This window comes from Camellia sinensis, chromosome 12 (genome assembly GCF_055761805.1).
Source record: "Camellia sinensis isolate YWXY chromosome 12, ASM5576180v1, whole genome shotgun sequence".
Taxonomy (NCBI): domain Eukaryota; kingdom Viridiplantae; phylum Streptophyta; class Magnoliopsida; order Ericales; family Theaceae; genus Camellia; species Camellia sinensis.
The window spans coordinates 128,402,016-128,427,725 of record NC_138972.1 but is presented as its reverse complement, the minus strand read 5'-3'; the positions used below and the strand labels follow the sequence as shown (position 1 = coordinate 128,427,725).

Below are 25,710 nucleotides of genomic sequence, written 5' to 3'. Positions count from 1 at the left end.
TCAGTGTAACACAAAAAAAAAAAAAAAAACTCTTTAATGTTTTTTTTTTCCAAACGTAACACTCCAATGTAATTAAAAAAAAAAAAAAAAAACTCTTTAGTGTACTTTTTTCAAACATAACACTCAGAAAAATTCTTAGTGTACTTTTTCCAAACGTAAAACTCCAATATAATACCCAAAAAAAATTTATTAGTGTACTTTTTCCAAAATAACACTCTAATAAATGTAATTTCAAACGTAACTCTCTAATGTAACATATTACAATATAACACACACAAAAACACTAAAACTCTTTAGTATATTTTTTTCAAATATAACAAGCCAATCAATGTAATTCCAAACGTAATATAGCGATCCCGGTTTTTCCTTCCTTTGCATACTGTATTCTGGACTTAGTTCCGTGGACTTGTTTTTATATCATTATCACTTTTAGCCTTTACTCTTTGTATTTGAGTCTTGGGTTGTGATGGGCAGGTTTAAAACAGGTTGGTTGCACTTTGAAACCAAAAGGTGATGCCCAGATTTTGGCCTTCACGCTCGAGCGGAATTTTTAACGCTCGAGCGGGCTCTTTGTTGTTGCTTCTCCGCTCGAGCGGAGTTTTGACGCTCGAGCGTGATTTTCCATCTCCCAGTACTTTACTCTGCAGTTTGTCCGCGCGAGCGGTAGTTTTTACGCTCGAGCGTGATCTCTTGTTTTTTTTTCCTTCCGCTCGAGCGGAGAGTTTGACGCTCGGGCGGATACCATCGCCTGCAAAACTTCTAGAAGTGTGCAATCGACGCTCGAGCGTCTCTTTTCACGCTCGAGCGTGAGTCTGTGTCTGACGCTCGAGCGGGGTTTTCCACGCTTGAGCAGGGCGGGGAATCGACTACATCAGTCCGTGATTTCACTTTTTGACCTACTTTTTCTTTCTTAACTTTTAAAAACCGCCCCTTGACAGTTTTTTTCTCTCTCTCTCTCTCTAAACTTGTCTTCTCTCTAAGAATTGATCTACCTAGGGTGAGTATCTAACCTTGGTCCTTTATTAAAAAGTTAGAGTGGGTTGAGGGCTTCGTTTTAATCTGAGAAACTTGGGATTTGGAGCACGTTGGTCGTTGGTCATCATCTCCATTTGAGTTCTTCACTTCAAGGTAGGGATTTCCTACTCCATTCTATAAGTTTTGTTCTAAGCTTTGGTATTTTGATATGTTGGGGATACTTTGGTAATTTTGGGAAAAACCCTAGTTGTATTAATGACTTAATTTGTATAATTACTTTAAGGAAATTGGGGAATTTGATTTAAATTCATGAAATTCATTGATTAAATGGTGTAGTTGGATAATTTAAATCACTCGCCTATCGAATTGTTGATATATTTATTTCCAGTCTAGAAATAATTGTTTTGGGCTATCGGTGGAGGATAGTCGTGCTTGTTGTAGACATTGCATGTGGATTAGGAAAATTGAAACTAATCAATTTGTTTAAGTCATAAATTTAGACTATTGAATTAATACAGAAAATGCATGTATTGATTGAGCATCGCATATGCATATTGTTTGGGAGGAGATAGGGGATGTACTCCACGGTTTAGGGGAAGATAGGGGATGGGCCTCTAAACCGGATTTTGTTTGGGAGGAGATAGGGGATGGACTCCATTAGCATCACTATTATGTGTGCTTATTACATTGAAGTGTTTTTACATGTTATTGATACAGCACTAAAATGTGTATCAAGCGGGAAGTATGAAGTGTTTTGATATGAGCCTGAGTCTCATTTGTGTTGTTGATATTGGAAGTAATGTGAATATGATATATAGTTTACTGTTGTAAGTTTGGCCAGGTTCTGAGCCATATTGATAATAAAGGAAATTCAAACATGTCATAGACATTAGTGTCATGAGACGGTATTAAGTTATAATTGATTATCTTGGTTAACCATCTATTGAATGCTATAGCTTTATCCAATACTTATATTTGGTTTAGTATTTTTCTACTGGGCTGTGGCTCACCCTTTATGGGAACATCATTTTCAGGTTCAGGTGATAAGCTACCTTCAAGGACTTAGCTTGGAAGGAATTGGAGTTGAAGACTCTGTTTAGTTTAGTTGTTATTTATTTAGTTGATATTACATGTAAACATTCAAGCCTAGGGCTTTACTTGTATTTGAGTTAGAACTCATATTTTGTGTCCAAGTGTTGGCTTGGGAAGATGTTAGCCCGTAGGGCGTTTAATTTGATATTACATGTAATGCTTTTATTTAGTAATACTCTGATGAATGAATTAATGAATTGTTTTCTTTAAATATTGCATGTCAATGATATATATATATATATAATGGGTTTATTTTGAGGGCGTTACACGTAACACTCCAATGTAATATACTTCAATATAATACACAAAAACAATAAAAAAAATTTAGTATGCTTTTTCCAAACGTAGCACTCACAATTTGAAATTATAAATTTGCCTAAAATTTGCTAAGAAATTTTTATACTCCTTTTGGAATAGTGTGAAAAATCTCACATTCTTTTTTTTTTAGTGTTACATTAGAGTGTTATTTTTAAAAACAGTAAATTAAGGAATTTTTTTGTGTATTACATTAAAGTGTTACACTAAGGAATTTTTTTAGAGTGTTATATTAGAGTATACGTTTAAGAAAAGTACGCTAAATTTTTATTTATTTTTTTTTTATATGTTACATTAAGGAGCTTTTTTATGTGTTACATTAGAGTGTTACACTAAGGAATTTTTTTGAAATGTTATATTAGAGTGTTATGCTTGAAAAAAGTATACTAAGAAGTTTTTTCGAAGTGTTATGTTTGAGAAAAGTATATTAAATTTTTTTTTTAGAGAGTTACATTGGAGTGTTGCGTTTGAGTGTTACATTTTAGAGTTATAATTTGAAATTATACATTTGTTTAAGCCATACTAAAGAGTTTTTGTACTCATTTTGAAATGTTTGAAAAATCACGCATCCTTTTAAAATATTTGAAGAATCTCATATTTTAATACATTTTTTGTACTCCTTTAAAATGTTTTCCAAATAAAAAAAATTCTCATCAAAATTCATTCCAAATTTGATTATCATAGATTGTGTACCTTACCTTTCTATCTAACATAAAAGAAAAAAAAAAGAAAGGAATAAAAGAAGGAAACATAATAGAAATAAAGGTATAACTGTAAATCTAATTTTTGAATAATACATTAAATCTATCTTTCCAAAATCAATGAGAGTAATTGGTTTATAAGAAAATTCTTAGGACTAAATAGATCATCATTCCTCAAAATGAGATTTATAAATAAATTTTTCAAAAAGAAATTTATTTTATTTTAGGGAAGTTCAATGCATCCCTTAGAAGGGGTATATCATATGCACCCCTAATTATATCAATTTTCTTATTTAGTTATGATCAATTTTTTTTTTTAATTATGACATTATTTTAGTTATGTCTCATATTGTATTTAGTTTTGATAATATTTATTTTTTATTTTTTTTAGTTATAACTCAAAAAATATAAAATTATGTCATTTTCTTCTTTATTTTTATTTTTTTTTTTGTGAATAATTTTCTTCTTTAGTAATTAAGTGGATATGTGCCATAATATTTTCTGTTATTTTATTATGGTGCCCACGGAGGTTATTATTACAACTAAAAAGTAACGCAAAAGAAAGTCACTTTTGGAGGGAACGCAATTGCATTTAGTTAGTACAAGGCTTTTAAGAGTCTGGCTCCTCTGTTGTCCTTTTCTATCGGGCTTCCTGCAGTGTCCCAAATGACATCGTTTTGGGACAAAATTTTAAAAAAGAAACAAAACAGAGCCAGAAGGGGGAAGAAGGTAGAAGGCAGCAACAGGTAGCCCACACCACCGTGACACCCATAGCCGGCGACCTCCGCCCTCCCTTTACCTACAATGCCACCACCTCCCCGCTATCACTGCTGCAGCCCACTTTTCTTTCCTCTTCTTCTTTCTCTTCCTTCTCTTTTCTCTCTCTAAAACTACCAACCCCCCGACAACCATCCCCATAGCTGCGAGCCCCCTTCTCTCTCTCTCTTTCTCTCTCGTGATCTAGATCTCGCCACCAACGACAAGCCACCATCTCGAATCAGAAAAAGAAGAAGAAAAAGAGAAAGAAGAAGGAGGTAGAGTGGGATGGGTTTGAGACGGCGGTGTTGTGGTGGTCGAAGAGAGAGAGACCTTAGAAAGAATTCAAGATTTTGATTTTTTGGTGTTGAATTGAGATATACATTCACAGAAATTGATAAACTTTGATTTTTTGGTGATGAACTTTGATTTTTTGGTGATAATACAGAAATTGATGATCTGTAGAGATATACATTCACATTTTTTATCAGATTTTTTAGCCTGTGATTTGTAATATATATGTATATATTTATATATGTATGTATGTATTGTAGATGAGATATATATATATATATATATATAGGGATGGAAGTGAATTATTATAATTTATTGGAACAACGGAAGGGGAATAGACTTGACAACTTATGCACAACTTGAAACTTGCTTTGTTATATTCAATCCAATTCTGGAAATTAATAATTCACACAAAAACAAAGAGAGCCTGACGCTATGTTTATGCTTATGGGAAGCAACACTTCCTGGCTGCAAATGTATGTTTCAATAGGTGAGATCATCAAACAAGAAAGGGACGATTCCATATAATTTAAAATGGTTAATCATTTCTTTTGTTTATGGAAAGTATAAGACGCTGAGTTTAAGCCCAGAAATCACAACACTTTAAGAGTGGCACCGGTGGGTGAAGAGAGGCTGGAGAGTGTGGTCGCGGTGTGTGGACTGCTTGTGCCGTTTTTTTTTCTTCCCCTCTCTCTTGTTTTGTTTTGTTTTGTTTTGTGTTTTTTTTTTTTTTTTTTTTTTTTTTTTTGAAATTTTGTCCCAAAAAGACTTCATTTTGGAGCAAGATAGTTGTTAATAAAAATTCATAGATGCTAAACGATGGATAGATGCTAAAAATTCAACAGATAGTTGTTAATAAAAATTAAAAGGATAAAATTGGAAACAAAATGTCTTTAAAAACAACAAAAGGACTTTTCATCAAATTATTTCCCAAAACATTCACTAACAAAAAATATTCACTGAACCTAATACCTTAAGCAATTGTTAGCTTGAACTTTTTAACAATTTTTTTAAATAATTTTAAGGTTAAATTATAGAAAATCCTTTTAAACTCATTTACATTTTGGGGCTTGGCTTCTCTCCAATCCCAAATTGAACTTGAGAGGTACTACTAGGTTCAAGTGGGCCCTATTTCGATAATCCAAACTATTCACATTTTAGGGTCGTCAAGTACGTTATTTATGCAAAAAAATAAGTCGATCGGATAACGGAAACCACATGTTCAGATTAGTTTTGTATGAAAAAAAATGGACAGTGAGAAATTAAACAATTAATTGATTTGAACACATAGTTTTCGTTACCCGATCACCTTGATTTTTTGTAGGGATGATGTATTCAACGAATTCTAAAATGTGAACGGTTTGAATCATCGAGAAATGAGGACCAAAAGTAGGCTCAATGGGCCGAACTGGATGGTTTAGTCAAATAGTCGACTGAAGACAGTCCAGTCCCTACACTTTGCTCCTCTTAACTTCAAAACTTAACAATTAACCTTTATTATTTTATTACATTTAACACTTTTTGTTATGATTATGTTAGGAATAAAATTAGATCATGTATAAAGAACATGACACATTTATTAAAATTTTAAGGTAATAATGTCTTTATCTGGTGATCCTATTTGCACTTTGCAACTAAGATATAAGAGAGACAAAGTGCAAATAAAATTACCAAATAAGAGTATTATTATCTTAAAACAATCAATAATGAATATTATTGTTCTAAAAATTCAATAATTGTGTCATGTACTTTATACATAGTATGATTTTTTGTCAATTTCTAACAAAATCCTAACAAAAAGAGTTAACTATAATAAGATAATACTTTAAGAAGGTTAATTGTTGAGTTTTAAAATTTATGGGATAAAATATAAATATGTCGTAGTTTAAGAGAGTTTATTGTAATGTATCCAAAATTTTATATGAATAGAATTTTTATTAATGAATTTATTTTCTTTCAAATTTAGTCTCTTTGTTTTTTCAACAATCAAGGAAAAAATATTCTAAAATGTAAAATAAAGATAGGCAGGATAGCCCAAAATCTCAATTCACCCTGAAGTTGAGATCTTTTAACTGTAGCAAATATGTATTCGATCTGAACTTGCAAAAACTAGTTTTTAGATAAATCATAAATACAACTCATTCCTCAATGCTAGCGAAGGGTTAACAGGTCCACTTGGTCTAAGAGGCTTGTCCAATACAACAAATATAAGAGTTTCTTCACGAGGTGTGAGTCCTAGCCAATAAACGGCTAATATTGTTCTTGCTAAGCTCTGTGTAAAAAGAGGTAGCATCTCTTGTGAAGGTGCATAATTTTAGCCAATATTGTGTTGAAAATTACTATTCTCAAACAAAAACAGAGACGTAACTTTTCTTTTGGAGATAGAATAACAATGAGATGTGAGTTTTATCCCGATTTGGTGTGGCTGCTTTGTAAAAACATAATATTTACTGTTGTGTAGTGATTGGAGCCTATGTTGGGATTTGTTTCAATTATCTGAACCTTTCACTTTTTAAGGTATATTGAGTATAACATAGTTGTAAAAAATTAAACTGATTAGACATCGTCAATCATTTTATCGACTCATATTTGTCTTTAGTTTTATATTCCAAATCATATTTGTCATTCATCATATTTTTTGTTGGGATCTAAATTTTATCTGATTTTACTGAAACTCACATTTGTGGTGACGTGTGATCGAATTTATTTAAGAAAATTTTCAATTTATACATAAAAATTTTCAATTTATAATGATATCAATATATTTATTTAACAAATATAATGTTTGATTGAATTTAATTATGGAATTTTTCAATTTTTTATTAACATACACACAATTATTTTTTTACCCTTCACTTTTTTGATATTCTTTCAAAAAAATTATGAGAGCCGCTATTCTCACTCCAATTTACTCTCAATACACTCATTTGACTCATTGATATTGATAATTCGAATATAGAGATTTTATAGAGATTTTTTTTTAGCACCACAAATATTTGAAATTTTTTATTGAGCAACATAGTTATTTTCTGTCCTTATCATTTGGTTGTTAGTTTTCTGAGCCCCATAAATATTTGAAATTTTTATTGAGCAACATAGTTATTTTCATTTGGTTGTTTGTTTTCTGAGCACCATAATTATTTGAAATTTTTATTGAGCAACATAGTTTTTTTTTTGTCCTTATCATTTGGTTGTTAGTTTTTTGAGCGCCATAAATATTTGAAACTTGTATTGAACAACATGGTTTTTTTTTTTTTTTTCTATCCTTATCATTTAGTTGTTGGAGTAAACTCCAAATCATCACCATAAATATTTGCAATTTTTATTGAGAATTTTTCTTCTTGCATTATTTGATTTAGGGACAATTATTTTTTAGAAATCAAATATTTTAATTGCGAAAAGAGTAGTAATTATATTTTTAGCAACGAAAATTGGACATTAGTGATGAATTATTATCATTTTGGGATCAAATTTTTTGTCTCAAAAAATAAACCATTTTGAGACCAAATCATTTTGTCCATAAAAATATATTTATTAGTGATATTTTCAAAATTTTGTCACTAAAAATCTTATTTTTTACTTTTCGGGATGATCTTTTAGCGATTATCCTCACGACAATAAAAATTGGTCCTTAAATGTTTTTTCTAACAAAAATTTCACTTTTAGAAACTAAAAAATTTAGTTTCTAAAACTCTTATATGTTGTAATATAAACTCCAAATCAGCACCACAAATATTTGTAATTTTTATTGAGAATTTTTTTTCTTGTATTATTTTATTTTTAATGGACGCCTAATATTGGTTGTTGGCAGCATCCTTATTAAAAAAAGGATAAATTGTACTGTGTCCCATGCAATTTGGAGAAACTATAGTATGTCTTAGACTTTAAAATTTCAATTTTCAAAATGTATTTTACTTCAACTTGTGTATAAGAGTCATTTTGTTTTGATCAATAATGAAAATAATAATAATAGTAACGAAAAACAGTGTGATTTTTTATTTATTTTTATTTATTTATTATTATTTTTTTGTTGAGGGAGCATGAGGAATTCTAAAAGATATCATTATCACTACAAAAAATAAAAAGGAAACTGTTACACCAACATTTCATTTCTCCTAGTAAAACTTCAAAATAAATAAATAAATAAAGCCCAGGTACAATGGGAGTAAATATTTGATATCACAGTGATATCATGTGACAATTCACCATCCAATGAGCATTCTTGATTTGAGATAGGGACTTGCTGAGTTAGTAGAAGACAAGACTTGTTCATTTATTGTATTTGTGGCTTTTTATAAGCCAATAACACCATGTAAGATGAAATCATTATTACACTCAATATTTTTTTGTACAATGGAGAAATAAAAACATGCACGTTCATGAACCCAACTTGCATAAAAAAGTTAAAAGCCCTCATGTGACCAATTTAGATCTTACATTTTAAAATTCCAAGTAGTCCATTCTTGTGATCAATTCTTTATAGGGAAATTTACACATTAGGGGGAACCTTAAAAATTAATTACAAATTTATGAAAAAAATTATGAATTACTTTTTAATGTTTATAAAGTTTCTCATTAATTTAAAAATATTTTTTAGATCTTACATTTTAAAATTCTAAGTAGTCCATTCTTGTGATCAATTCTTTATAGGGGAATTTACATGTTAGTGGGAACCTCAAAAATTAATTACAAATTTATGAAAAGAATTATGAATTACCTTTTAATGTTTATGAAGTTTCTCATTAATTTAAAAATATTTTTTCAAATGTACACTGATGTGAAAAGGGAAATAGACAACATGACCTACTTGTAAGAAGACCTACATTGAGGTGTTTGTTGTAACTTAAATAAATTACTTATAACTTATTTTAATTTGAGAGTTTAAACCAGAATGTTTTGTTGCTTACACCTTATTAGGCAAAGAAAATTGATTATCTAAAAGTTAAGAGAAGAGTACTTTAAGCTTTGATTATCAATTTTTAGTTTTAATAAACTGCGCCAAACAAGATCATTGTAAATAATATGACCTCACCCTAAATTTTGAAAATTTACTTATTCTTCTATATAATCTTGAGTATTTATAATATAATTAATATATTGACACGTAAATTTAAATAAATTTGGTCGATCCCATTAAAATTTATGTAATTTTTATTCACCCTCTACATATTTTTATACTTTTCATTATATCATCATTTTCATTTACCCCCCTCCTCTTAAGTGACAACGATAATAATTTTATAATAAATTATCATTTTATGTTATTATAGTCATATATTTCATTAATATCAATCATAATCAAAAAAAATTATAAAAGATAATAAAAATTTGATATTTCTTAAGAGCACACGAATACCATAATTTAAAGTCATTTTTTAAATTAGCACCGTAAGTTATATAAATTTCATAGTAAAAGTAAATCAATCATAAATTACCGTTTCCATATAAATTCATAGAGAAATATCAAATTAGTGATTAAATGAATATTAGTAAGTAAAATTATGAATTTTTTTCATGAATATATAATTATTTTTAAAAAAATTCCACTGGCATTCATTGTGTATAAATTCGGTTTATATAACGCAATTGGTCCATTAGAGGCTTACTTTTTGACTTTTTACAAAAAGATATGCAGAAAAGTAGAAAAGTGATGTGAACCAAAAAAGATAAAAAGATAAAAAAAAGTGTGTACTTATTAGGTTACCCCAAACAAGGCCATCTGAAAATTATTTGGTACTCTTAAAATAATACTTGTTCATATTTCTTTACTAATCATCATTTGTTAATTGTCAAACATTAATTGTCGTACATAGGCTATGTTTGGGATAATTTTTTTTGGCTATTTTAGCCACAAAAAGACAAAATAAATTAAAAAATTAATAAGAAAAATGTCACATCACTACAAGAAATTACACTTTTGGCGACCAAATTTTTAGTCGCCAAAGATTGTTTTTTAGTCGGCAAAAGTCAATGGCAACTAAAGTTATTCGTCGCCCCATTAGTCACTAAAGCCTAGTCAGCAATAGTCAACGGCGACTAAATTTACATTGGTCGCTAATTATCTTATCTTTGGCTACTAAAATGGACTTAGTCACCAAACATGACGTTTTGGAGACCAATTATTTAGTCGTCAAAAGTAATTAAATCAAAATGAAATTATCTTTCAACGACTAAAATATGTAGTCACTAAAATATTTTTGTCGCTAATAATCTTATCTTTGGCTACTAAAACAGACTTAGTCGCCAAACATAGCGTTTTGGCAACCAAATATTTAGTCGTTAAAAGTAATTAAATCAAAATAAAATTCTCTTTCAGCGAGTAAAATACTTAGTTGCTAAAACATTTTAGTCGCTAATAAGTGCTGAGGTTCTTGGCCACTAAAATGGACTTAGTCGCCAAACATAACGTTTTGGCGACCAAATATTTAGTCGTCAAAAATAATTAAATCAAAATGAATTTCTCCTTCAGCAACTAAAATATTTAGTCGCTAAAGCATTTTAGTCGCTAATAATAATACATTTCCCGACTAACAATTTTAGTCACTAATAATAATACATTTAGCGAGCAAAATATTTAGAAGCTGTTAGTTTTCACGACAAAACATTTTAGTCACCAAAAGATTAAATATTTTCATTTCATGGTAATTTACAACCAAACATTTTAGTAGCCAAAGGATACCATGTTCTTTCATGACTAAAATGTTTAGTTGGCAAAAGTTTCTTCCCTCATCTTGATTTATTTTAGATACTAACTATTGGGTCACCAAAAGTCTTTTGTTTCTTTTTACTACTAAATATTTAGTCATGAAAAACCTTTGCTTGCATTCTTGGCTACCAAAATATTTAGTAGCCAAAAAAATTATAATTTTTTTTTAATTAATTTCTCAACCACCTGTATTTATTCCATTATCAATACAATCTGTACCCTGTATATAAATAAAATTATCCATATACTGATAAAATTAACAACTATTCCACAACATGCACACATTTCACTTTCAACCATAAAAAAAAATCTTATTTAACATCAAATTAATATTTTCAATAAAAATTCCATACAAACCAAGTATAATCCAATCTCAAAAATATAATTCCATACATAACATAGGATTAAACAAAATTGATATCCAATTGTTAATCTCTACCACCAAAAACTAATTTGCACCACGCCAAAAGGTAATCTATACCATGCCAAAAAAGTAATCTGTACCACATCAAAAGGTAATCTATACCACCGCATAAAAAATTGATCTGTACCACGTCAAATTCAGTCTTCTGTACCACGCCATAAAACTAATATGTACGAACAGTACTAATTTGCCGACTAAAAACAATATCTTTCTTACTTCTCAAAAAAAGTTGTACACTGCAATTCCACGCCAAAAACGATCTGTACAAATAAAATTAATCATTAGTATTGACAACATTTTGGCATATTTAAAATTATTAAAACATATGACAATAAAAGTCAAATATAATTAATACTAGTGTATGCCCGTGCATGAAGACACAGTATAATTCATAACCCATATCTAGATTAATTAGTGGGTGAAACTTTGGCCCTGTTTAGTAGGGCTTATTTTCAGCTTATTTCCGCTTTTAGCTTAATTTAAGCTATTTTGATGTGTTTGGTTCAGCTTAACAATACAACTTATAGCTTTTTGTAAGTCAAAAATCAACTTATTCTTTGAGTGGGGGAGGAGAAGCTTAATTTATAAGTCAAAAATCAGCTCATGTTCACAGCTATAAACTATAAGCTGTTAGACTATAAGTTATAATCACTTTCCCACAGCTCTACCAAACAGGGTCTTTGTCGACCTCTACTACCCCTGTAAAGTTTCAAGATTCGAAAACCGAATATCTAGCTTTCAGAAAATGTAAGGTTATTTCATCTAGTTCTCAAAGACAGTGGAAAGAAACAAATAATTAGAAATTCATAAGACATGGATTATTAGTTCAGCTATTGGCCATTGGTTGTCTATTTTTGTAAATGTTTAGTTGTCAGTTTCATTTCTAATTTTTTTAAGCTACGTGGAATTTTTTTTTTTTCCACAAATAAAAACAATTGAAACAAATGTCTACATGAAAACTAATGAACATTAAAAACCAAATAATATTTGAAACCCTTCTCTTTGTTAAACCATTCTCATTTAGAAAATATTTATTTTATCCAAAAATATAAAGTCACATATACTTAAATCTCTTAGTTTGAAATTCTTTAAGTTTTCTGATATTTTTATATTTGATTAAAAAATATTTATATGGGAGGGTGGATCCTTCCTCAACTGCAAAAGGACCCTTTATATCCCTAGGATGCACACAAATAGCGTGAAACATCCAATTGGGTCATTGTAGAGACAGATATTTGTCATCCTTTCACATGGATGCATTCTGCTCATTCAAGTGTTTAACCTCTTCATTTCCCTAGACGACATGAGAATTGAGTTTGACACAATTATTTGGACAAGCATTTCAAACATGAAAAAAAGAAATAAAATCAAAACATGTTTTTTTCATTAAAAACCAAATCCACCACTAGCACCAACATATCAAAAACTGAAAATATCCCGTTCAAAGTTAGGGAGTACAAGTCCATGAATCTAATCACAGACCAATGCAAAATGCAAGCGATCCAATTACTGTATAGAATAGCCATATGATGTCATATCATAGTAGAAAATACAAGTAATACACGTCTTCATAACAACAGACAGAAAAATGAGTCACACCCATTTGCTTAATGATATCTCAAGTACAAATAATAGAAGTAATATGAATGCGATCGTGTAAACAAACAGATAATCAAAGTAAACCATCTGCTTCATGATGTCATGAAATGCACAGAATAACAAGTGACTTGCCCAATCCAACCATAAGAGGATGAATTTGGGATTCCTTATTTTCTGCTATTTTGTGTGGCCTATGGTTAACAAAGAACGATGCTATATATTTATTTAGTCATAAGGAAATTTATTGAAGTGAGGTAATTGATGCAATCAAGGTCCAAGCAGCATTTTGGGTCACAGCAAACTTTGATGGTGTTAGTTTTACCATTGATGAGTGGGTGCAGAAATTGAAACTGAAATATCTTAAAAAGTGGAAGCTTCCTTGAGCAGTGCAGTAATGTTCCACAATTGAGTACACATGTTTGATTGGAGAAGGACAAGTCTGGTATTTTAGATGGAGATTGCTACAACATTATGATTAAAGAAGTGATTAAAACAGGGGAAGCTACTGGGATGGTGTGCTTGGTAAAACCAATACTACTAGGTGTTTGGAATGAATTCTTACCTAACTCAGAGGAAGCCATCCTTATGTAAATGTCTTGCTCATTTTCACTGTACTGTCTCATATCAATCAACTCATCAAACCAAAGCAGGCAGCCACTTCCACCTCGTCTTACGTCTAAATTTGTGTAAGCTGTACAAGAGCAGTTGTTCAAGCATAGCTTCTCTCACATTCCCTTAGGGTCGTGATGTTGAACCAGGAGTATCGTGTGTCCGGCAATTTATTGCCGGAATACTTGAGAAATTTATCTCCATTATGGCAATCCAACAGTGTCCTCCAAACACACCCATTAGTGGACTAAAATTGAAATTGAATACTTTGACCTATTTTAGCGTCCCCCAAATTGAAATCACACAACTGATTTGAAACCAAAGTGATATGATCAGAAATTGGTAATTGTGTTGATCTAGTTGACTAGGGTGATTTCCTTTACCTACTTTTGCTTTTCTAATGTTCAGTTGAAGAATGTGATGAATTGGAAAGAAACCCAAAACTCAAATTGGAGGAGGTTCTCTATTAAGTTGTGTTATATTATGAATTGTTGTCTCCTTGATGTTTCGTGGTAGTACTTGGAAGAACAGTCATAAGACTCTAGTACATCTGGTGCTTGAGAAAAAGAAATCGGGCTGTTTTTGCATTGTTTTCTCTCTGAATAATATTAATTTTATTACAGCTCGGCCCCTCTACCATCTCCAATTAACATGTCCCACATCTCCAAAATCATCATAATATCATTCTTCATTGTCAATAGCTTGTCAAAAGTGATAAAAAATAAAAGATAAGAAAATCAATAATATTAATTTAGTGAACTTAGCAATATTCATAGCACACTAGTTAACAAGAACAACTTATTCCACAGAATCTGAAAACGATCCCACTCTATTATTCTACTCATACTTTACATCCCTTAACAATGAATCAATATTTAACTATTAGCCACCCTCCTTGAAGATAAAATTGTGCAACCAATAATAGAATTATTTATATGCCTAACATGTGCTTGTTAGTGACATAATTTTATACATTGCTCTATAATTACATCAGAACCCATAGAAGTCAATATTCAGTCACCCTCGAGCCTCAACGGTCAGATTTGGCAATCAATAATAGAATTATTAATACCATTGAAAAGTGCTTATCTAAGATATTTTATCATTCCAGCCCAATCATTCAACAAAAGTGGTACCAAATACAACTTAGAGAAAATGAATAAACACACAAAATAAAAATTACAGAATTATTAATACCACTAACAAGTGCTTAATCAACATATTTATCATCATACAGCCCAACCAGCCAACAAAAGCGGTAACAAATCCAACTTAAAGAATATGAATATATACAGAAACATATCTTGTACAATTATATTTACAAATATACACATACATGTATAACATCAGATGAATAACATAATCTAATCCACTGCTAATTTTACATTTCATCAGAACTCCACAAATTGACAGGTTTCATATTAATAACAGAGTTGAAGATGTCAAATTTCATCCAAATGTTTAACTTTATCCAGAAATAAAAGGCAATACAATCAGTACCTCAATCTATAAATTTTGATTAAAAGAAGAACAAAACAGAACAATCGAGAGAGCCAGATTCAACAATGTGGATTAATTGAGATGAGTTATTCATTTTCCGGAAAAAATACAAAAAGAAATGTAATCCTCGAAAATTTCTTCTATCTATTTTATTTCCACATTTTCTCAGCTTTTCTCAGTAACCAAAGGGATGCTAAAACGGGAGAATACAGTTCGAAAGCCATAAAAAAATCAGTTAGAGACTCATAATAACCTAATATAAGAAAAAAATAATTAGAAGGGAAGGGAAGGGACCCATAAAATATTAACTAGTTAAGCAAAGCATCAATACCTAAACAAAACAAACTTCAGAACCCCAGAACCCTCAAATGTAACAGACAAATAAATGAAGTGGACTGCCATACAAATGTAACTTCAAAACACAAACATTAGAGAGCACAATTTCAAAATGTATATCATACATACACATAAATCTTTATGAGAAGGGACAATTTTCCTATGGCATCAAATCGATTTGGGGCAGGGTCGATTTGGGGTTGGGTGTGAAGGTATATGTGAATGGAAGAAGACATAGATAGGGAGAGAGAGAGAGAGAGGGCGAAATAGAGGGCATACCTACCCGAGACAAAGCGACGGTTGTGCTTGTGTAACCCTTGCGGTGTGCTCGTCTAACCGCGGTGGTGCTCCAGTAACAGAGAGGAGGGCAAAGGCGTGAGGCGTGAGGGAGAAGATAAAACATAATCGTGGGTTTATTCAATGAATGGATTATGCTTCCATTCCCGACCACCTCAAAATTTTAGTCACTAAGGCCTCGTTTGGGAACAGGTTAATTTAGTAATTTTTTGACTGTTTAGCTAAAAAGGTAGGTAAAAAAAATTTGTATATTTGGGATGACTTTTTGACTAATTACGAAACGATGTGCAAAAAGTAGAGAGAAAAGAGAATCTTTGACTTTTTAGTATGGGTTGTTGGCTTTTTGGTTAATTTAGTAACTTTTTGACTAATTGACTAAAATAGCCTCTTGCCAAACGAGACCTAAGGTAACGCTTGTTTGGAGAATTAGAGGGGGATTGAGATTGATATTGACAGTGAGATGAGACCAATTATGTTTGTTTGGCGAGATGAGAAGGGGATTAATAGTGAGTTCTGAATGAATTCAGATAAACCTTTGTAAGGAGATTTGAATGGGCCTAAAACTTAGTATTACTAAAAAAAAATAGTATTGGATTAGAAATTTTTATTTTTTATTTATTTATTTTTTATTTTTTATATGTTGGGTATTTTTTTTAATATTAATGTTTAATTTTTATATTTTTTATTAAGTAAAAATCATTATTTTATTTGTTTTATTTTTTTTGGAATTTTTTTTTTATTTTTTATTTTTTAAAATTTTTTATATATTGGGTATTTTTTTTACAACATTAATGTTTAATGTTTTTGTATTTTTTTATTTGTTTTATTGTTTTATATTTATTTTATATAAAAATAATTTAATAATCCCTACACTAACAACTATCATCAAAACAAACACAATTTTAATCCCCTCACTATCAATCCTTTCACTAACAATTCCCTCACTATTAATCCTCTCACTATGAATCTCCTCCATTTTACCTCTAAAAACAAACGGGGCCTAATTCATTTAGAATCCCTCTAATTTTTGAAATCTTACCTCCAAAAATTAAATTACAATTGTCGTCTAAACATTAGTCACTAAGAGCATCTCCAACGGTGAACTTCTTTTTTCACCAAATCTAAGTAAAAAATGACTAGTTTCACCAAATCTGATATCACTAGCTCCAACGGTTCATCAAATCCCGTATCAAATCCCGTGGGTCAACCGGTGAGTCGACCGATGGGTCGACCGATAAGCGTAAATATATTTTTGATTTTTTTTGCAGCTTTAAACGCTATGTGAATACCCTGAATAATTTCTTAGTGCAAGCCCAAATGATATTATCTATATGTTAGTTTATTTTCCCCCAGTCATCTCTCTCTTGAGAAACTCCAACCGTCATGAATACACGCTGCAATCATCCTGTGCTGAATCACATTTCAATTTCTTACCAAATGTTCCTATCTTGTTCTGCACAACCCTGTGTTTTTCATTTCCCTTCCTTCCAAGAAAATGAAAACAAGTCAAACCCTCAACTGCCCCTTCGACCACCTTTTTGTAAACCAAAACCTCCACCTTTTAATTGACAAGACTTGCCATAAACACAATTTCAGATTCATCAATTCAAACAATTTCAGATGTTTGCTGGTTGGTTGATCGGCCGGTCAACCGGTAAGGCAAAATATAATTTTTTTTTTATCTGTTTGAATCTTTTTTTGACCAATTTGAACCTACCTATTTCAAAGGAATTCGGTCGACCGGTTGGTCAACCGGCCGGGCAACCAGCTGGTTGACCGGTTCCTCCCTCTAACAGTCACAAACAGTTTTTGATGAAATCAGTATTCTGTCCTCAGTTTAATGAATTGTTTGGTGAAATCTCATTTTGATATCGATTTGGTGCAACCGTTGGAGCACCAAACAGTAACTTTTTCATCAAATTTTAAATTTGATGTCAACTTTAGTGAACCGTTGGAGATGGTCTAAAAGTAAGAGAAATGCCAATTAAATTACTTTTAGTAGCTATTAGGGGTGGGCAACGGTTTATCCGAACCGCTCAAACCGCCCAACCCACATATAAATAGGCGATTTTGCAAACATAATGCGAGCGGATGCGGTTTAAAATATGACAAATTTGCGGGTTGCGGGTTAAACCCGGAACCTGCAAAAACCGCCCGCACTTTAATTGTTATTATTATTTTTTTTATTATTATTATTATTTATATACCAACTTTGTAACTTTAACATGAGCACCATTATGTTCTCTATAACACTAGGATCCTTATTTTTAAGTATTTCTCAACTTTCTTAATGCCGTAGAATTATCAAGTCCTAAATTTGGTTTCTTTTATGATTTTCATTGGTGACTCATCCATTTTTTCCTACTAAAATTTTCATTCTGGTGGTCGATGAAACTTCTAGTTTGATTATTGATTACTGAACTGACAATTCTAATTGAGTACAACCTTTAATGCATTGATATACATTTTTTCCATGGCAAAAATGCTAGTGTAGGGTCTCTTTGTTTTGGGTACTTTCATTTAATGCATTAATATTCAATTTTTATTTGTAAACTCATCAGAAAATTGTTGTCAAATGATCACAAATATATAAAATGAATCTGATGCCTAAATTCGATGGGAAAAAAAAAACACAAAAATTAATTTTTAAAGAAAAAAGTGTAAACCGCAAAATCGCCCGCAACTGCCCGCATATCTACAAACCCTATCCGCACAAACTGCAAACCGCACTATGGCGGTTGCGGGTTGAGTTTTTCACAAATCGCATAGATGCGGGCGGGTCAAAACCGAACCGCAAACCGCACAAAACCGATTCACGAGCACCCCTAGTAGCTATAGATTAATAATTTTAATTATAACTCGTGCTATGTACGGGATTTTATAAATTCAAAAAAAAAATTCATTATAAATATGTTAAACTAATTTAATATTTTGTCTTATCGTATACATGAAATTTATAAATTAATTTTTATGTTTATAACATTTTAAATTATTAGTTTAAAAAATTAAATGTAGTTTTTGAATATGTGTTCATCAATTTTGTTTTGTGGATATAAACAACTGATGTTTCAATTTAAAAAATTAAAAAGTAAAAAAAAAGATTAGGAAAAATGAACTATTTTAAGATGAACTATTTTAACTACATAGAAAAAACATAAATTATGTTTGGAAATTATCCTTATATAATATGCTATTATATACAAACATAGCGGTAACATATTAATTAATAGGGTAAATTACACTGACACCCTCTGAGGCTTATGTTTATTACAGTTTTTCCCTTACCTTTTGGAAATTACATCTCCCTCCCTAAGGTTTAAAGTTTCATTACAGATTTTCCCCTCAACAATTTAATTTACCAATTTTTCCCTCACTGGGTAAATTACATTGACATCCCTTACATTTTAGAAATTACAATCCCCTCCCTAAGGTTTAAAGTAGCATTACCAATTGCCCCCCTCGGTTAGTATTAGTTGGAAAAAATATTCATTGGGAAAAAAATTAATTGGAAAAAAAAATTATTTGAAAAAAAAATTAATTCAAAAAAAAAACTAATTGAAAAAAAAATTTTGTTAGTAAAATTTTTAAATTTCTTTTTAAAAGCCAACGTAAACTCATTTTTTGAATTTACGTTTTTTCCTCAAATTTATAAACTGAGACAACAATTTATAAACCAAAAAAATTATCAAACAAATTTTTATGACAGTTTTTTTAATTTTTATAAATATAAATTGAAAACTGAAAATGAAATAGTTACCAAACAAGCCTTAGATGATAAAAATATCGTAAAATTAACAAATAATTAAATAAGTTACCAAAGTAAGAAATGACTTATCAAAAGATTCTTAGGCTATGTATGGTTTGATTTTTAGAATTTTTTTTTTAAAATTAAAAATTAATTTGGTTAAGAAATAAAAAATAAAAAATAATTATCATTTAAGGGAAAAAAATAATTATCATTTTAACTTTTGGACAGGTTATATACATATATATGGCTGTTCCAATTTAATTTGTAAAAAATTATTTCTAACCACTCGAAAGATAAAAATTATATAAAAATGATATTTATTTTTTATTTTTTATTTCTTAACCAAATTAATTTTTAATTTTTTTAAAAAAAATTAAAATCAAACCATACATAGCCTAAGAATCTTTTGATAAGTGATTTCTTACACTGGTAACTTATTTAATTATTTATTAATTTTACGACATTTTTATCATCTTAAGCCCGTTTGGTAACCATATCGTTTTCAATTATCAATTTATATTTACAAAATTTTTAAAAATTGTCATAAAAACTTGTTTGATAATTTTTTTGGTTTATAAATGTTTGTCTCAGTTTATAAATTTGAAGAAAAAACGTAAATTCAAAAAATGAGTTTACGCTGGTTTTTAAACAGAAATTTAAAAATTTTACTAACAATTTTTTTTTCAGTTAATTTTTTTTTCAAATAATTTTTTTCCAATTAATTTTTTTTTTCAATGAATTGTTTTTCCAGCTAATACTAACCGAGTGAGCAATTGGTAATGCTACTTTAAACCTTAGGGAGGGAATTGCAATTTCTAAAAAGTGAGAGGTGTCATTGTAATTTACTCGTGAGGGTAAAATTGGTATTTAAAAAAATTAAATTGCCGAGGAGGGAATCTATAATGAAACTTTAAACCTCAGGGAGGGAGATGTAATTTTCAAAAGGTGAAGGGAGGACTGTAATAAATATAAACCTCAGCGGGTGTCAATGTAATTTACCCTGATTAATATATATGAAAAATTATACTAAGCTTTCATTTTCAATTAATTGAATTATGAATAACAAAGTAACAAATAACAGTAATTATATAATATGATAGAAAGAGGAAAAAAATAAAAAACATAATGATATTTAATAATTTTAAATTTACCTAGTTATACAAAATTATAATGTTATAGTACAATCTTGAATTCCCAATAATTTTTCATATTTTCTATAAAACGAAATGACAATAAAAAATAAAAAAATTCGATACTCATTTTTTAACTTCAATTTCACAGTTTTCATTGATAAAAACAAAATCCGATCCAAATCATTGGCACAGAATGGGCATAGATATTTCAATTAAAACAATCATCAACAATAATTCTTCTCTACCATGTAAACCTGTAATTAACACATAAACCTCACTAAAACCGAAACCAAAACCAAAACCAAAACCAAAACCAAAACTAAACCAACAACCGAGAAAGTGAATCACACAGGGGAAAAAAACGTAAAAAATAAATAAATTTATAGAGTGGTAGGATATTACCCCCCAACAATTTAGACCTTGCCCCGCCTAATCCGTCAGCTCCTTCGTCGGTGCCTACAAAGTTGGAATGACTAATCAGATCATTCTTTAAATAAGACTTGAAAATTGATAATTTCCCCTATTAAGCGATTTAAAATTTAGATAGATATATATCACTTTGATAGATATTTATTTTTGGTTATGTTATAATATAATATGTAAGATATAGATAGATACCCACAATTCTCGTGAAAAATATTATCTGATTTTTTGAGGAAGAGAAAAGGAAGGTAAGTTTTAATATTTTCTTTTGGAAATTGATGAGAGAAATTAGAATGGAGAGATTATGAAATATTTATCTTTCCATTTGAAATCCATAAATTAAGGGACAATTATTATTTCTAAAATAATTAAATAGGTATGGAAGAAATTGAAAAGGGTGTGCATAGGAGAAGTCAAAAAGTCTTGGCAAACATCAATAAGTGCTGAGGTTTTTTTTCTTTTTTTAATCAAAAAATTAGGAAATTAGGATTGAGATGTTGGAGCTCCCATAAGGCTTGTGAGTTAAGAGAAATACCGACTAAACTATATTTGGTAGCTGATGATTGTACGTTTGCCAACTCATTTTTCTTTTGTAGATAAAGTGGCTATCTTTGGCGACTAGATTTTTTTTTAGTAGCTAAACTATGTATCTTTGGCGAGTAAATATTTTTAGTCACTGAAAATATATCTTTAGCGACTAATTTTTTGGTCACGAAAGATTAAAAGTAATATTTATGTTAGTTTCATGGCGACTAAATTTCGTTAGTCGGCAAAAATTAGTATACAACGACTAAATGTTTTTTGGTCGCTGAAGATCAATATTTGGCTACTAAATTAGGTAGTCACCAAAGATTTTGAGTAAAATTATGGTAGTCATTCGACGGAGGAGAGCTATTCCATGGCTGGTGGAGCGGCGGTGAGAGAGAGAGGGGAAACGAGCAGCGGAGATAGAGATGGAGACGGAAAGAGACGTTGATGAGAGACAGAGGCGAAAAGAGACGTTGATGAGAGACAGAGGCGTGGGTTTGTTTAGGCTTTGGTTTGGAAACAAAATATATAAATCCCTTCAATTCGTGACTAAAAATTTTATTTGCTGATTAATTTTATAAATCCATTTCAAATTTGAAATGTGTCCCCCAAATATTTTAGTTTTTCAGCGAATAAAAATATTTTTAGTCGTTGAGCTATAAATGTTTGGCGACCAACCTTATTGGTCACCAATGATAAAAATTAATTTTTTTTTGTCTTTCATTCGGCGACTAAATAATTTAGTAGCCAAAACTAATTATACATCGACTAAAATAATTTTTAGTCGCTGAAAATACATTTTTGGCAACCAAACTGTCGGTCGCCAACGATAAAAATTAAATTTTTTTGTTCATTCTGCGACTAAATAATTTTAGTAGTCAAAACTAACTATATAGCGACTAAAATATTAGTTGGTAGCGGAAAATAAATTTTTGGCTACCAAACCTTTAGTCGCCAAATATAAAAATAATTTTTTTGTTTTTCATTCGGCGACTAAATAATTTTAGTAGCCAAAACTAACTATACAGCGACTAAAACAATTTTTAGTCATTGAAAATACATTTTTTGCGACCAAACTGTTGGTCGCCAAAGATAAAAATTAAATTTTTTTTTTCATTCAGCAACTAAATAATTTTAGTAGTCAAAACTAACTATACAACTACTAAAATATTAGTTGGTCGCTGAAAATAAATTTTTGGCTATCAAACCTTTGGTCGCCAAAGATAAAAAGTAAATTTTGGTTTTTCATTTGGCGACTAAATAATTTTTGTAGCCAAAAGTAACTATACAGCGACTAAAATTTTTGTTTTATTGCCAATTGTAGCATATTTAGCGACTAAAAATTGTTTTTGTCATCAATTGTGACATTTTTAGCGACTACATTTTTTTTTAGTCGGCAATAATAAATATACCCTGACTAAAAAAAATAGTAGCTAAATCTTGTAGTTTTGCCGACTAATATAATGTTTGGTTGCCAATTCCACAACTTTTGGCGACTAAATTATTTTTAGTCGCCAAAAGTGTAATTTCCTATAGTGCATTCAAATTATAATCATTTCATTTTTTATCTCATAAAAGTAAAAAAAAAAAAAACCAAAAAGTCCATCCCAAACGAAACTTTTTAGCCCCTCAAAAAGTCAAAAAACCAACCCATATTCCAAACGAAGGTATAGTAGGCTAGTATGGCCCTTTAGCTTACGGCAAAGTCTTGATGCAATCATACTTACGTAGAACAATTATTTAAGAGGGAATTTCAAAACAGTGAGACAGATAAAAAAAAATTATAAAAATTTGTGAGGTACAAATGATTTTGTGATAGGATGCAAGTAGGGTTGGACATCGGCCTACTGGCCAGCCCAACTCGCCTGACTCTGCCCTATTTTGCTAGTGCTTGAGAATATTGTTTTAACCCATAGGGTTTGACTGGGCCAACATTTTCAACTCGAAAATATTAATGGACTAGGCTTGGAATTTATATACTTTCAACCCAACTCGGCCCGTCTTGCTATTAAATTAATTAATTATTTATTTATAATATATTAAAAAATATATTTTTCGATGGGATTTGAATTCTATCTAATTTTATTGAAACTTGTATTTGTGGTGACGTGTGATTGAATTTATTTAAGAAATTCTTTAATTTATACACAAAAATATAACAAATATAATGTGTGATTGAATTTAATTATGGAATCTTTCAATATTTTATTAACATGTACACAGAATTATTTTTTTACCATCCACTTTTTTTATATTCTTTCAAAAAATTATGAGAGTCGTTATTCTCACTCCATTTTACTTCTAATACACTTATTGACTCATTGATATTGATAACTCAAATATAGTGATGTTATAGAGATTTTTTTTAGCACCATAAATATTTGAAATTTTTATGGAGCAACATAGTTTTTTTTTCTATTTTTTCCTGTCCTTACAATTTGATTGTTAGAGTAAACTCCAAATCAGCACCATAAATATTTGCAATTTTTATTGAGAATTTTTTTTCTTGTAGTATTTCATTTTTAATGAACACCTAATATTGGTTGTTAGTAGTATTCTTATTAAAAAAAGGATAAATTGACCGTCTCCCTTGCAATTTAGAGAAACTATTGTTGTATTTATTTTCTAGTGTGGCCCAATAGCCTACATATATTTACATGTTTTAATTTATTTGGACTCCACAATTAGATAAAGCCAATATTATATATAAAGTTCAGTAATTAGAATTTTAATATAATCACTCTTCTAAGATAAGAAGGAAACCTTGATGAAATAGAAATTCTTCTGATAAGAGTTTATCTGGCCCTCTTCTCTCCTCTATATAAGGATGGGTGACTCCCCTTTCATATGATAAATATTTTTCCATCACTCTAAGTTTTATAGTCATCCTAATTAAGAGAGACAGAGAGAAGAAGGTGAGCCAATAATTCAATGTTCAACTATTAGGGGTATTTTCTCAACTTCTTTAATTCAATGGCTGACAAAGGTATGTTCTCAACTTCTCTAATTCAATGGCTGACAAATGTATGTTCGTTTTATTCTTGAGTTGTGTTAAATTCAAGATCCTGTAAAGTTTAATTCCGCATTATTATTATGGTTACATGTATTATTAAATCTTACATGTGGTATCAGAGCCTTAGTTTTGTAAATCAATACACCTTGAAATAATAATATATTTATGAATATTATTATTATTATTATTTATAAAACGGTACATCTGTTTTTATTATCAAAAGAAGAGTTAATTCTTTCCTCGGCTAATTCTGTAGCCTATGATGATCTTAGTTAATTGGCATTTATATTTTGTGAATTAATAGATCTCCAAATCAATAGATGTTAACCATATATAAGGTGGAAAAAATCCAAGCTCTTGTCACTAACCAACTGTGGTGCTATCAGCTATGTACGACTACCCAAGTGGAATATTTAAAAAAAAAAAATTAAATTTATTCTTTTGTGCAGCATATGGCCATCAATCTGTTTGTATACGTGTAATATGCATGCTTCGATTTATAATTAATTTTAGTAATAATAATTTTTATAATCATTATAATATGACACTAAATTGAGTGTAATATTTATATTTACTGCCGTTATGACAAAGTGCATAGATTATAGGCAATTTGTTAAATCATTCGATCTATTAAAGAATTAGGATTTTACCTCATCTGATTATATACACTTATTGCTTATTATTGTTGATATTTATATATTTTCATGATTTAAATTTGATATCATGATATAATTTTATGACATTGAATATTAAATATTGAAGTGGCTAATTCATATTAGGTGTAATTCTTATTGACCATTATATGAGATTTTCATGATTGTCATATTACATATATATATATATATATATATATATATATATATATTCATGTTCATCTACAGTTATTATTATTATCATATTAGTAATTGCAATCACATAAAACAAATTCTAGAAATCATAATAGTGATTGAATTAATGATAATTAAATAATTCAAATTAATGAATAAAGAATATTGTTGGTTAGTTCCGTATTAATAGGGTTTACTAATTTAGCAACTGTCAAAGTGGCCTAGATTTGTAAAACTTATGAATATAGAACTACATAAAAGAATTATTAAAAGGATGACATTAAAGCCGATAATATTCTTAATTGCAGTTATAATTAGGAAATTGAGACTAGCACAAAGGAGAGTCACTTTCAAATAATTATGAACTGGGTAGGATAATGTAACTTATGTAATTTGACAGATTAGAATTGAATACCCGACTAGCTGAAAAGTTG

At 29.8% G+C, this 25,710-nt stretch overlaps 1 long non-coding RNA gene across 1 annotated transcript; it reads right to left on the bottom strand.

The window, feature by feature from the left end:
- Positions 1-11,123: 11,123 nt before the first annotated feature.
- On the bottom strand, positions 11,124-15,782 carry LOC114290424 (uncharacterized). Its single transcript, XR_014347163.1, has 2 exons — positions 15,587-15,782; positions 11,124-11,523 (listed from the first exon to the last, which is right to left on the bottom strand). It is a non-coding gene; the product is annotated as an uncharacterized LOC114290424 (long non-coding RNA).
- Between the last annotated feature and the right edge of the window lie 9,928 nt (positions 15,783-25,710).